Consider the following 16,784-nt stretch of genomic DNA (forward strand, 5'->3'; position numbering starts at 1 on the left):
TCAAGACTTTTCCTAGAAAAAACAAATGGCAATGCCGTAAAAATCGCTTGCTAGGTCCGTAAATCTCAGTAAAAACCTACAATAAAATGTCCGCTCCGAGATTGAAATACTAATCTGTGTTACAAACAGGTGCTGAAAATGGACATTATCAAAAAATAATCATTAAATGTGTTTTAAAGTTACACCGGATCGATTAAATCCAAAGCATGCACTGCTGGAGAACTGTGATCAAAATGTCAATTTCCTACAATGACAAAAGAAATTACATTGTGTACATTCCATCTCTAGACATGTTGTCTGTTCAAGGTCCCGACCTAAAAAGAAATTAAAAGACTAAGTTTTTCTTAATATAAACCCGCGTCACGTGATGTCTCCTCAATCTTGCGCGCGCGCTGTATCTAAAATAAAAAAAAAAACTTTCCAAACTAAACATGAAACTTCTCCGGTAACATTATAATATAGACCCTTTACAAAAACAAACAAACAAACAAATACCCGCCCCCCCCTTTTTTTCCAAATCAATGAAAAAAATGGCAATGCCGTAAAAATCGCTTGCTAGGTCCGTAAATCTCAGTGACATCCTACAATAAAATGTCCGCTCCTAGATTAAAATACTAATCTGTGTTACAAACTGGTGCTGAAAAATGTACATTTTAAGAAAATAATCGTTAAATGTGTATTAAAGTTACACCGGAACAATTAAATCCAAAACATGCACTGCTGGTGAACTGTGATCAAAATGTCAATTTCCTACAATGACAAAAGAAATTACATTGTGTACATTCCGTCTCTATACATGTTGTCTGTTCAACATCCCGACCTAAAAAGAAATAAAAATACTAAGTTTTCGTTATTATAAACCCAAGTCACGTGACGTCTCCTCATTCTTGCGCGCGCGCTGTACCTAAAATAAAATAAAAACTTTCCAAACTAAACATGAAACTTTTCCGGTAACATAATAATATAGACCCTTTACAAAAACAAACAAATAAACAAAAACAAACACCCTCCCCCCCCCCCCCCAATCAATCATGTTTCAAAGGGGGAAAGACTGTCTACAATTGCTTTTAGAAAGCAATTGATTTATATTTAATATTTTTTTTATTTTTTTCTTCCGCCAAATTTTGTTCTTACGGAAAATGTTTGTTTCGCAATATGTCGCTTAGATATTTCTCATATAGTATCGTATAGTTAATGCGCTTTTAAATTTCACCCTGCTAAGCGGAACCATTATCTATGTAAGAGTTATCTCCCTTTTCACTGTTTACCCTCTGTGTGCATCTCCTTCGTAACAAAACAAGATAGGGACAAAATTCTTTTTACAAATTGTTCGTTTCATCCTCAGTAATTTTTGGCACATTTGGATCGAAGCGATTCGATGAAATTTTATAGGAGTTATCTACCTTTACAAAATAAATTTGTCGGTATGTTTGTTTAACTCATAAACAGTTAACCGTATAACCCTGGAATGTTTTTATTTGAGTCCTCTAGGTCCCAACTTAGAAAATGAGGTCAAGGTCAAAGCTCAAGGTCAAGTTCTGAATTGTGATTTTTGCTTGTTTTTGCATTTTCTCCGACATTTTGAGAGGTACAGAGAAAAAACAAGTGGAAAATGTCAGTTTTTTTGTAATGAAGATATGCTACATTTAGTCTTATACAATTAAATGGCATCTTATAGGAGTTATTGCCCCTGAAATGTCTTGATATAAAGTTATTTGATTACAACTTCAATTAAGTTCATTATAAAGACATTTGACCTGATACAAAAGGTTAAGTGACAAATGACCTTGAAAAATGGCTACCGGAAGTGACCTTTAGAAAACCGGAAGTAGCTTTTTTTGCAATTTTTTTCACATAAAAGTACTCAAAATCCATATAATTTGTCATATAGATACATAAACAGATTACTGAAGACTGAAAATGACTTCCAACAAACCGGAAGTGGCCAATTATCTCCCATTCTACATACAAAAGTATATAGAAACTATATATTTTTGGAATCAGTGTGAAAGAAGCTATCATATGAGACCGAAAGTGACATTCATTTCACCGGAAGTATCATATTATCTCCCTTATATCACTCAAAAAGATAATTAAACCATCATTTATCGCATCAGTATAAACAAATTACCTTCTTATCCAAATTTCTCTGGTGTGGAAAGACTTTCAATTGTTCTCTGAACAATTGGTTTTTAATTATTATTATTATTTTTTTGTTTCTTCCGCCAAATTTTGTTCTTGCGATAAATGTTTGTTTCGCAATACGTCGTTTAGATATTTCTCATATGGTATCGTATAGTTTATGTGCTTTTGAATTTCACCCTGCTTAGGCGAACCATTTTCTATATTCAACTCATCAACTATTAACCATATAACGCTGGAATGTTTTTATTTGAGGTCCCTAGGTCCTAACTTAGAAAATGAGGTCAAGGTCAAATGTCAAGGTCAAGTTCTAAATTTGGACTTTTCCTTGTTTTGAGATTTTCTCCGACACTTTTAAAGATATCCATTAAAGAACAAGTGCAAAATGTTTGCTTTATTGTAATGAAGATATGTTAGATTTGGTCTGATACAATTAAATGGCATCTTATAGGAGTTAGTGCCCCTTAACTGTCTTAATATAAGGTTATTTGATTATAACTTCAACTAAGTTCATTATAAAGCCATATGACCTTGTACAAAAGGTTAGGTGACATATGACCTTCAAAAATGACAACCGGAAGTGACCTTGAGAAAACCGAAAGTACATATTTTTGCACTTTTTTCATGTAAAAATACTCGGAATCCATATATTTTGTAATAAAGATACATAAACGTATCCTTCAAGACTAGAAATAACTTGCAATAAACCGGAAGTAGCCAATTATCTTACATTGTACACAAACAAGTATATACAAACTATATATTTTTGGAATCAGAGTGATGTAAGCTATCATATGAGACCGGAAGTAGCACATTATCTCCTTAAGTACACTTTAAAGCATATCAAAACTATTAGTTATAGTATCAGCTAGAGAAACTAGCTTCTTTTAAAATTTCTTTGATGTGGAAAGACCTTCAATTGTTCTCTGAACAATTGGTTTTTAATTTTTATTGTTTATGTTTTCAATTCGAAAAAATAAAATAAAAAGAACTTCGTTTTCAACCAATGAAATGTCGTACACCATCATTCACACCACTCCCGATCGCACGTTACACAATCACACCATTCCTCAAACACCATTACACCATTCCCCTTACACCATACACCATAGCACCATACTCCTTACACCATTATACCATATGCCATACACCATTACACCATACACGTTTTATGGGGAAGTTTACACATCCAAGGGCTGTAAGGCTCCGTGTTGACGACCGTACCTTGACCAATAATGGTTTACTTTTATACATTGTGACTTGGATGGAGAGTTGTCTCATTGGCAACTATACCACATCTCCTAATATCTACCGAAAAACAAAATGATCTCTATTCACATATCGCTTTTTTGGGGGGCAACTTATATAACAAGTATACAAATTGCATCTTAAAATTATGTAAAACGAAATATTCCTTGACTCACAAACCATACATTTAATATTTGATTTTGAGTGTACAAATATAGAACCCTCAAGATGTGTTTTGCTTTTACTTTTTTCTCATTTTTGTAAGACTTTTTAAGAATTGCAATTTAGGAAAATATTGTGTAACTAAAATGTGTTTGTTTTTATTATTTGGAATAATTGTATCATGTCAATATATAGTTCATATGATTTTTCTTAAAATTTCATCGTACTAGAACCAGAGAATGACATTTTGTTCAATTATCCCAAATAGTTAAAATGTTTATTCTTGACCTTTGACCTTGACTTAACTGAAATAGCACCGTACCATTTGTTTACTATTGGGCAAAACAGAAGGTGCAAATAATAAGCTTTCCAATTATATTTGATACAGCCACAACAGTACTTTATCGATGTTCAAACTTCGTTAGAATACACAGACTACCGTATTTTAACCTATAACGGTTTTCTTTTAAAAAATTGTGACTTGGATGGATAGTTTTCTCATTGACACTCATACCACGTCTTCTAATATCTGATAAATGAATCAACTGAGGCAAGTGCATGTATTTAGATGTTAAAAGATGCAAAAGAAATTTAGTATTACATAATTTATAGAATGTAGTTTTAACGGACGCCATCACGAGTTGGTGGTTCATTATGGAATATCCGTTACATAGATACTACGATCCCCTTCACTTTTCACAGATATGACCTACCGAATAAGCCAGTTTACCGGGTTTGTAAAAACTTTACCAACAGGATGGGTGTTACATGCAGGATCTATTTACCCTTCCAGAGCACCGGAGATCAATCTCAGTTTTTGGTTGGGTTTGTGTTGCTTAGTCTTTATTTGTCTATTTTATGTTTATGTGTACTATGTTAATTAACCTTGGTGGACAATAACATACACTGTTGTTGATTTGCTTGTGAGCTTTTTCGATTTATTTAAAAAAAAAAAAAATAAACCAGTATAATCAATTATTATATACTTAGTACATTTGGTAACTCATGATCGCTTGTAAAATACAAAATCCACCAATATTGGTTATGGTATATCACAGCACGTTAAGTTTCCCGTACAATTTCAAGTCCCGGTAGATTTTATACCATCAATTAAAATAAGAGAAAGATATGTCAACACAATACCATTAATAACTTAGATAATAAAACGTATCCTTTATTTAGGGCTGTTGCTAACAAGGCAACTATTGAACACAGTATTAGTTCTGGTAAAGCTGATGTTATCCCTTCGAAAGGGTTACCGACACCTTCACGGGTTGGTTGAACATTATGAACTATCTTTTTGTTTTGTATTTTTCATTTCAATTTACATTTCTTTCTGTTTATTACTAGTATATCGAAGTAATTTGGTACCTTCTTTGCTGAATTCGGGAGGAGGATCTAACATATCTTTGTTAAAGTCGATCTTATTTTGAGGTCGATCACTTTAGTCAATTTGGATATCACAAAATCCAAACATGAAAATATTCAATAAAGTTGCATGATGTTTTTCCATCTTTTTGCCAATATTTAATTATTGCTACTTTTGCTTAAAAACCGACAATTGGGTTTAACTGCCCTAGTAGTATCCAGGTCAAATTTAAACCTGATGGCACAAACCAAATTGAATAAAGAGAATTTACAGAAACGTTTCTAGCAGTATGATAATATCGCTGCTGGTTGTCGTTTTGTCTCGTGTGTATCGTCAGCTCACCAGTCACCACTGTTCTGAAAAAGGCCTTACCGTTTTGAATTTTCTTTGGAGTTAAGTATTTTTGTGATTTAACTTTTTTTCTGTACGGATCCGGACCTGATTTACTACAATGTTTACTCTTATGGTAAATACAAAAAATTTACTTACAGTAAACAGTTAATAAATAGTCTTTCTCCTTATTTCCTTGCCAGAGAGGATGGTGCCCTCTGCATATACATTTTTTGCCATCATCATCCTTAGTTACATTGAGTGCAATACTAGAAATAACTTTGTTAGAGGTAGGGTCTGTAGTTGATACAATTTGCGTAAACCCATCACATTTCCAAGTAATACTTGCTATTGGGTTGCCTCCTATTATTTCACAAGTTAATACAGCTATGTTTCCTTCAATTACATGTCCTTCTGGATTCTGTGTAATTGATATATTTACTGGAGCATCTGAAAATGGATCGGATCAACGCTCAATGTTCAAAAATGTTTTTATTTAAATATAAAATATCTACCAGAAACATCATCTTTTTAACTCAATGGTATTACATAGTGAGTTAAATACATGAGCCAAATATATTTACATACTAATGTAACTTACATTTTAACTCCCCAGTATCACATATATCAATTTCTTAGTGCTAGACTTAAATTTAAAAAAAGTACAGACTGATTTAATATTGTTATGCTAATGTATAAAACAACTAACTTTATAATGCATCAAAGTTGTTAAAAATGTCACTGAGGTAAAACTGATGACCGTAATTGGATTCACAAGCATTCCAAGATGGCGGATGCAGAATTAGGTCAGAATTTATATTGACTGTGTAAGTGATTCTATGATAAATTCCATAGAAAGCGTACAATGATATGCTATGAATTTATAAAAGATTCACACGGAAATCAAAAATTCTTACTGAGAAATGTGCATAATTTTGTAAATTCGCTAAGATTACCGTAAGAGTACCAACGATTCAAAACAGGGATGACCGTAATTGGTAAAAGATGACCGTAATTTATAAAGGAAAAAATAAGAAAATACAGATTTTATTTGAAATTGAATATTATTAAGTTTGAGATGCATGAATTTTTAAATAGTTTGTTATTGGCTTTAAATGAGCTGTCACAATCAATATATTTAAAATTAGTTTTCCACACTGCTCCTCGTTGTTTATATGTCACGTGTGGGCAAGTACCCGGCCAAGTCCGCTATGTGTTTTGTTAGATGTGCATTTTTTTATTTGTCATTTAGGATAGTTAGTCTTCAAGCTCTAAAATTTTTAAAGGCTATTTTGCCGGCACTGATTAAAATATCTTAATTCGAGCAGAAGAAAAGCATATTTTTCCAGAAATGGCTATTTTAACCGACACCAGAAATATAGTGAATGTGTGTGTTTATCGGTGATATTTCTTTGCAAGGAGGGACATTTAATATTTACTTTTGAAAAGTTCTCTGAACATGTGCAATGTCAACATAAACAAAACGAATTTTAATTGATATACCAGTATTTGAATAAGAAACAGCTAAGAAACATTTGATGTAAACACAATCGTTTAAAACAATTTTCAGTCAAAGTTAAATAAGAATTCATAACAAAAAACATTTAATATTGAGCATTAACTTGTTTTGCAATGAATTCTTTCGAAACTGTGTGGCTGAAATTGTTTTTCAAATAAGTCGGTCGAATGGTACATGTATGCATGCGATTAAAATCTCAGATTTTTTAATTGTATACTACAAAAAAATACACATTAAACATTCAAAGATGTAATTGCGTCTAAAATTTGATAAAACAATATACAAAGGCAATCACATACATGTAGCTTAAACAAAAAAAAAAACTATTTCTAAGGAAATATGCTGTTTTGCCGGCTTGAATTAAGATATCTTTAAATCAGAGTCGGTATAATAATTGCATATTTTAAAACTTTTGGACATTTCTCCTGACAACCGACCAGTCGGGTTTTCAAGAGGTAAATTGACAGCGCGGCATTACTACAATTGGCTTCCATTTTTACGATATTTCATTATTAGAATTATGACTGCCCCCATGGGAGTTTTACCAACCAAATGAATGTAAATTGCCGAGCATGCAAATACCAAATGTGATATTCATATATCACGACAAATCTGCTTCTTCGCCCTGTGAAAACATACACATGGGCAAATTAATTACCGGATATGAATATGTATATGAATAAATAGTATTCTTTTTTACTCTTTGTCGTACCTGACAATTTCTAACGACATTTCAATGTTGTTGTCAAAATTTCAATGTTGTTGTCAATTACGGTATATACGTTAAATTGTTCACAAGCAATATGCTATTAACTATCTATTTCTTGAAATGAATGTACCGCAAAAAGTAAAAAAAAAAACATTAATCTAACATATTTATATCAGTTAATCGAGCCCCTATGGAGACAAACTCAACACTATCTATTGCTGGGATTATGGAATCACGGCCATCCTTGTTATATATTACGGTCATCTTGAAAAAATAATGATGATGAATTGCGGTCATCTTATCGATTTTTTCAAATTGAGTATCCTTTTTCATATACATTTTTCGGTAGTAATTTACGATTTCCGTGTGAATATTTTATAAATTTATATGATAAGAATTAAATATAAATTCCATATAGTTACGATATTTCTCCACTCGAGACAGTTAAATTTTTATTTTTAAAGCGCGAGGCTTCAGTTGCCGAGCTTTTTAAATATTTAAATGTAACTGTCGTGTGGATAAATATTGTAAGACACGAGTTATAGTGGTGAAATCTGTTTCTCTAAAGATTTTAATTCTTCTGTTTCAAAGATTTGAAGAAAATTGTGTACTTTTTATGTGACGTCATCAGGCATGGTAGCCTTTTTCATGACGTCACAATAGAAAAATGCAGAAGAAACCAAGAAAATTTAACGTCACAATTAAAATTCGACCAATCATTTGCCGAGAACAGATTATTCACTAGTGATGAGAAATCATGTCCTCTGACTGATCATGCTGATAAATACGAAGAAAAACTATAAATATTGCATATTAAACGGTTCGATTAAATGAAAATAACCTACATTTAATATTGTTAAGCTTTAAAGTCATATGAAAGAGTAACTGGTGAAAATTAATGTTTATCCAATTCTGGAACCAATGCATGTACATATCATAAATTAGTCTTCTGTGCACGATTTTATCATTTTTTACGCAAACATATTGTTAAACATCATTTTTTTTTCTCTCTCTCTGGTATGAGTTGAAAATATGGCAGCTATTTAATTGTCGTGTTTTGAAGCCGTAGTTTACAGATTGTCACCTAATAGTGAACAATCAACAAAGAGGCATGGATATTGAGCACGTGTTTAACATGAACAATCAGATAATAGTTTATTTTAATGACAGATGCATGCGTTTTGCGATCACCGGTTTTTAAAATCTTTTACGGGAAGAGTCACGCTAAGGTTACTTGCATACGGACAAAATGTCGGAGAATTGCTTCCTGGAGGCGAGCAATTGAAAAAGTAAACTTCTTCTAAATGTGGACAAATTAAAAAAAACTTCTTCAGAAAAAAAAATATATATAAAAGTCTTATAATGAAAACTAAACATTGAGTTTTAAAAAATTAACATATGCATCATTTATTTTTTTTTATTTGAGATTTCATACACTACAAACCATTAAAAGTCTAAAATGGCCTATATCTGTACTCGACTGTACTGCTTTTTGCTCGACCAGTCTGAATTCGTCTGAGATTTACTTGATAATACTCGACTGTAGTCTGAACCATACTTTACAGTCTGAATGTGTACTTGACCAGTACTTAACCATTTTATACTAGTCTGAACCGTACTCGACCTAGTCTGAACCATACTCGACCTAGTCTGAACCATACTCGGCCAAGTCTTAACCAACCTAGACCTATTCTTTGTATCTATCAACTGAATTTTATCAATTTAGGATTTTTTTTAAATAAAAATGAAATTTGAACAACAAATTAAAATTAAAAATGTATTCAATACAGTATTGAAATTAAAATTTTACAATACTCAATCATAATATAACGTCAACACAATATTAATCAACACTTACGTAAAAATATATATCAACTTTTAAAATATAAATAAAACAAGCTGATCACATAATCTAAAAGAATGAATTGTGACTAACAAATGACTAATATTTTCAATATTTATTCAAAATTTTATGAATACTTCGGAAGTATTTTATGGTAACTGGACTATTTTCACCATTAACTTAAACTTAGTAAAGATTTAGTTGAGTTGAATTAATAATGCAGTGAATGTTTTATTTTTATTAATATATATATAAAATAGTATATAAAACAACTTAATAAATTTAAAAAAATGAGAGCTTAATTGTTTTGTTTTATTAAACCAAGAATTTAATGTAATCATGATAGTAGAATTTCCATAGCAATCCTTGATAACCTTTTAAAAAAAAGAAATGTATTCCAAAGTAACAGTAAACATTTATTTCAATTAATTTAAGTAATTTTTTTTGGTCAAATTAACATGGCATACAGAAAGCACTTTAATATGTTCTAATTACCTCAATACATGTGTGTTTTACAGGTAAAAAGAAAGCCATATTTTCTTAAATTCGTGTATTACTTATCTAGTACATACATGTATATTTGAAAGGCCTTGTTATTTAACTTAAACAGGATGTTGCAATTTTAAATCAATGTTATTTAGAATTTAATACCTCTGACCAGGTGTGATCTTATTTATGAGTTTGCCACAAGCAGAGGTTATTTTTTATATTTCACCACTAATCAGAAAAACAATTTTATTTATTTATTTAATATTATCCCTTTTTGATATAAGTTTTATATGATATATTTTTTTTCATCCTAAATATAATCATAGATATATTTCTAATATAAGGTAAAAAAAAATTATAAATTTTGTTGGCTGTTGTTATATATGTCATTAAATAGAAATTTATTTTAACAGTTAAAAAAGTAGAGTTTTTTGGTCTAGTATGGTTCAAACTGGTCGAGTACTGTTCAGACCTTTGGTTAAGTATGGTTCAGACTGGAAAAATAGGTTGAGTACAAGTCGAGAATTGGTTAAGACTGTTTCAGACTGGTCGAGTAATAGTATTTTCAACGGCAAAGATAAGGGTCAAGTACGATTCAGTACAGTCAAGTATGATTCAGACTGGGGTCGAGTAATGTCAAGTAAAAGTCAGACCAATTCAGACTGGTCGAGTAAAAATCAGTACAGTCGAGTACAGATATACGCCATTTCAGACTTTAATGGTTTGTTGTGATATCACTTTAAATAAACACCATTCAAATAATCTATAAAATTAGAGAACAATGAAAAATACAATTCGAAAGGATATTTAAAAGAAGAGTTTTTTCCTCTTGTGAGTTTAACTAGAAATTGTTTGGTGATAAATGTCATAGTTTATATGGTATGATAAAGGCCACCAAGTGTACTTTGGTTTATTCATTCTTATTCCGTTGGTCTCTTGTGGAGATTTAACTGATTTCAATCGCACTGAACATCATCATTTCTATATGCATTTACGTTCAATTCTTTGATTGCGTTGGATAAAAACTGCATTTGTATACGTGTGCATGTAAAACAAACTTAATTGTAGAAGGGTCTAAATACAGCACAAACAACATTTTCCTAAAACAAAAAAGTGTTAAAAGTATCTTTTAACAAAACACATTTGACTAACAGGTCGAACAACTTATGTTCTTAAACCATGCTGACTGCCATTGGCGATTGCCAAATAAATTGATCACAAGATGTAACAAAATGGATCTTTATATTAATCTAATACGAAACAGAAAACAATAATTTTGCGGCAAAGATGTTTTACCACAAACATGAGAGTCAAAATAGGATGAACGGATCATATAAACCGGAGGGAATATATCATATTAAAGTACAAGTTTTTTATATCTTATACAAACGGAACCTTCATTAAGACTTGTGATCTTGATTTATTAAAAAGAAAATATCAAATAAAGTTGAAAATGTTTTATCAATGAAATACACAGGTAAAGAGTCATCAGGGATACCGGACTTTTCATCATAAATGTTTAACGGTCATTTATGTACACGTACATTTATACACAGCTGCAGGGCATTTTAAACAAAAACATAATTTATGTTGTGCCAAGTTTGTTGCAACATACCTTATCATCCTGCGAGTACATCTTTTGGTTTTATTCAACATTGTGAGCATTTATTGTAACCACCTTTACATCCAGTTCATAACTAAACTGATATTATAACCTATACTATTAAGGCAAATGTATACTTACATCTAATGTCTAATACCAGATTAGTGGAATTAGCTTGCGTCCATGTAGGGTGTGACCCAAAGCAGATGCACGATTGTTCATTATTCTCCTTGGTCACTTTTAACTGAACACTGGAAATAGATGAGTCTGTGCGAACCGGATTTCCGGTTACGATAATTGGCGTTGAACCAGCACACTGCCATGAAATGTTTGCTAGCGGATTGCCTCCCTTTATTTCACAAGTAATATTTAATGTTGTATTTTCGTTTACAGGAGAAGGTGGCATTTGGGTGATTGATATAGTTGTTGGTGGGTCTGAAATAAACAAAAAAACACTGACATATTTAACCTGAAAACTTAGAATCACAAAACTCATTAAACTTAACTGCCACCACCCTGTTTTATCGGTCCAAACTGTCGGATGTAATCTTTAAATGCCCTGCGTCGTAGAAAGCTAATTTCAATGAAGAACGTTAATTTTAATGTGTACTTAAAATTGTACCTTAATGACTTACTTTTTGGAGTTATTGTTGTTCGAAACTTACATGTTTTAAAAAAGGAAAACCATGAAATTTTATCAATGTGACATTAATTTGAAGGTAAGTAGCAATACTTTTGAACGAACAGACATAACTTTTTGACCGTATTTTGTGTAAATGTACTCTTGATCCATGACATTGACATGCTGTAACAATGTTAAGGTTACATCAATTAATTATATCCTGAATTTAAATTACTGTTAGTAAAATAAGGAAGTTGACGATATGTTACATGTACTCAGAAGTGCAGAAATAACTTGATCGTTGATTGTTTCTTACAATTTTGGCGGAGTGTTGTTAAAATATTACTTGATTGATCGTAAAATAACAATAAAACTGGGAGTCCATGTGCTTGGGTTTTTTTTCAACACAAATTATGGCGTTCATTATCACTGAACTAGTATATATATTTGTTTAGGGGCCAGCTGTCTGCCTGGAGGATGCCTCCGGGTGCGGGAATTTCTCGCTGCACTGCAGACCTGTTGGTGACCTTCTGCTGTTGTCTGTTCTATGGTCGGGTTGTTGTCCCTTTGACACAGTCCCCATTTCCATTCTCAATTTTAAACCTTAATTTTAAATGGCAAACGAAACTATATGGCGCAACATTTCGTTGAAATGAGGTTTCTTTGCAACACCGTCATAAAATCATTCTAGCCGTTCAAGACTACGCTGTCAAGTTTAGTGGTATAGTCAAGTTTTTTGTCTAATGCAATGCTATTAGTTCGACATTATAAAATATGAATTAATTATAAAAGAAATTGAAAAATATCAAATTAACAACAATTGGTATTATTGCTAATGATAAACTTGTCCACCATTGTTCATATGATAAATATAACAGCAATTAAAGGTCATCGTATATCTTCACAATTAAAAAAAAGCCACACTGTAGTCAGATTTATAAACTGGTTCAATATATATTTCAGATTCAACAAGGTTTCATGATATTTGCACCTCTGAATGTTTGGTATACCAAATGTAAAAAATATATTTTATTTTCAGACTGATTGAGGGTATGGATATTTTCAAGGAAATATATCATGAATATTGATCATGAGTATAAGATTTTCTGACCTTTTTGTTTGTTTTAAAACAAAGAAATTAAAAAAAAATGCTTGTCCGTTTAAAGAGTATTCTTGTAAGTTTAAATGCATGATTTATGAGTGATTAATAAGTCTTACAAAGGTGCAAGATATAAAGCACATTGAACATCTGAATTCTCAATTCCAATAAAGCAAATTTGATTCTGTTCATTTTTACCATTTTTAAACATAGAAAACGACTTTCTGTAAATTATGATGTTATCGAAATTATTGAACAAATGCAGGCATAAAGATAATGATTTACTTTTACAAATTGTGACTTGGATGGAGAGTTGTCTCATAGTTGGCACTCATACCACATCTTCTTATATCTATATCTATATTTATTAACCAACTAAGTACATTGTTGCCAAAAATGACTGGGTATTAAAAATTATATATTTTCTGTAATGGCCCTGTTTTTCTGTAATGGCCCTGTTTTTTCTGTAATGGCCCTGTTTTTCTGTAATGGCCCTGTTTTTCTGTAATGGCCCTGTTTTTTTCTGTAATGGCCCTGTTTTTCTGTAATGGCCCTGTATTAATGCCCGGTTTGTCTGTATAAAGCACAGTTAGGGTTTTTAAATAAAGTTAATAAAATTAAGTTGTAAAGAGTATAATACCTTTCTGTATTTTATTTAATTTAGTAACCAGCAACCAACATTAAAGAACCATATATAGGGATCACTGTTCATCCTGTTTTTCAACACATAACTTCTGTCAACTTAATATCTTGGATATTTGGTATATTAACACATACACTTTTATTCAGTTGGTTAATAAATGTATTAAGAAATGAATGTTTTTATAATGGCTCTGTTATATGTCCTCGGTCAGTAATAATGGCCTCGGATGTCTGTAATGGCCCTCGGCGTTGCCTCGGGCCATTACACACTTCCTCGACCATTATTACAGACCTTGGACATATAACAGGACCATTATAAAAACACCCATTCATTAATACTATAATATATATATATATATATAAGTCTGACATGCACGTTTTTTATATTAATAACGCACCGTGGACGTATTATCGACAAATATTATTTCATTCGATGATTGCTTGCTGATCGCCGCCGCGGCGGAAACCCAGTTGAAATAGAACAAAAGAATCGAAGCTCTTTGTTAGAGAAGGCGATAAAAGCTTACTGTAATGTTTACTATAATTACAAAAAATTTAAAAGTTAATAGAAACAATTAAAACCTTAATTACGAAGTCTTTTATTTCAAATAAACACCATTTGCATAAGATTTCAATTTATCTATTACATAGTAATGCAGAACAATTAGATACCAAGTCGACGACATGGGTATCTATCAAGTTATTTCGTGTCTGCTCTTCCATTAAGTGACTCACGAAAAAATTCCAAAAAAAAATGGGTAACAATTGTATCGAAAAGAGAAAATCTAGTGCACCTTTTTATGTAAGGGCGTGTTTGAGGTGTATATTTTGTCTTTAAAACGTACAAAGCAAGAGTATTTGATATATATCATCTCGCTTCAGAATCTTACATTTTTATATTTCAAAGATACAGGTTGACTTTATAACATAAAACAATCCCAGTAAGAAAAGATGAAATATATGGGTCAGGTGAAAAACCTATCTGATGAATCACAAAAACAGAGTAGGTGTGTTCGAATAGCTATTTTTTTACTAAAAATTCTGAACGACAGTCTTTTAAGTGGGATGATGAAAATGCATATCTTCGAAAAAAAATAAAAAAATTGTGTGTGATAACTTGTCATTATAATCTTCAACCACTGAAAAATTTAAGTCTGATCTTCTATGAAACATTTGATTAGAATTTTTTTTTTTAAATATTAACAAATTCCACCTGACAACCGATCAGACAATAGTTTTAAGTTGAATAAATGCTGACAAGATCATTAACTTATGCTCATTAGCTAGTTATATACATTTGTCTTTTAAAATACAACTGACATATATTGGTGCTATGTGGATAAATTTATCGGTTTTCAAGAGCAAAATTGGCAGCGCGTCATCCCTGCAATGGCTTCCATTTCGACGATTGTAAAAATGAACTGGCGTAATGGGGAGATGGTTTTGACGAAGTAGATTCCTGACTGCGCCTAATCAATTTAGAGAAAGTTCACAGGATCGTGATGTTAGTAAAAAAAAAAAAAAAAAACAGAGCACGTGACAAGTGTGATAGATAAGTGAAATGTAACATTTTCAATGTGTTCCTGTAAGAATTGTCCCATGAGGACGCGATGTGTCAGTATAAAATCATCACGATGGACGATCTTACAATGATCCACCAAGTCCGAACGGGATAAGTATTTTACATCCAAGCTGTTCTAGATTAGATAAAAAAACGTTTACACTTCCTAAAATCTAGTTTTTACTCCACACAATCAGTATTATACACTAATGTATTATTCACAATATAGTATATACCTCAATGAGCCCCGAACACAATCTTTTTAATGAAAGTATATAAAAAAAATAAGATGATAAGTAGAAAGACGCTAATTTCCCCTTACGATACATGTAGTTCAATTAAGTCAATGGGTATAAGACAAAATGGCACATTTGTCATAATTCTGTTATATTAATTACATTGACATCAGATGGAACGAAACTGTAGAACATCAACACGATGTTAAAGATCTCTGTAATAGCTTTAACCAATCAATTAAGTTCACATTTGTAGTTTCGAATGAGACAATTGCATTTCACGACACCACCATAACTTTCTAAAAGGAGTCATGGCAATGTACCTTCACACCAAGAAAAGAATTTGAAAAACATAAATTTTTCTCACTTCGAAGAGTTGTCACCCAAAACATATCGTACAGACAAGCTATCAGGTTAACGCGGATTAATCATCGACATAAAATTTTAAACCAACGTTTGGAACAACTCAGAGTTCCAAAAACCTCAAAGATAATCTAGATTCTTTTAAATAATCTAAACAAGACACATCGACAATAAGGTTTCAAACACCATTAGAACGAGGCAACTTTAAGACAGTGCTGCAAAGTCGCTAATAATGAGATCAAATTTGTCAGCACACTCACAACATATTATAACATCCAATTGCAAAACGCACAGTGTGTTTATGTTCTAATGTTTGGAACTCATAAGCTAGCTTTGATATCTTATTGCAATATTTCGATGAACTAGAAACAACGGTCAACATCCGACTGAATAACAATCGGCTATCAATCACAAAAGAAGGAAACTGCTGAATAACAATACATCTTTTACGAAAAGACATGATTTGATAACGTCATATGTTTAATCCATGAGAGAAAAAAATTAGGTACAAGCAAGTAGACAAAATAGAAAACAATTGTGGATCCACGAGTGGCGGTTACGGTAACGCTTGTGCACTAATATATCTTGAATTTAGTAACCGTATCAGTTTATTTTTGAAAGCTAATCATCGCCTTAATAAATATGATGTTGATTGTTGTTTTTTCTAGACATAAGGAAGTACACCACTAATTAATGGCCCCATTGCTTTCTATGTTAAATTCCTCAATTTCGAGTGGGCACAGCTCTTTTATCTTAAGTTCAAATAAAGTGACAATCATTGCATGTCAAAGCAACACCTTCTGGTGTCCTGTACTGATAAAATCAACATACCTTACATTGCATATAA

Source organism: Mytilus galloprovincialis, chromosome 6, assembly GCF_965363235.1.
Source record: "Mytilus galloprovincialis chromosome 6, xbMytGall1.hap1.1, whole genome shotgun sequence".
NCBI lineage: Eukaryota > Metazoa > Mollusca > Bivalvia > Mytilida > Mytilidae > Mytilus > Mytilus galloprovincialis.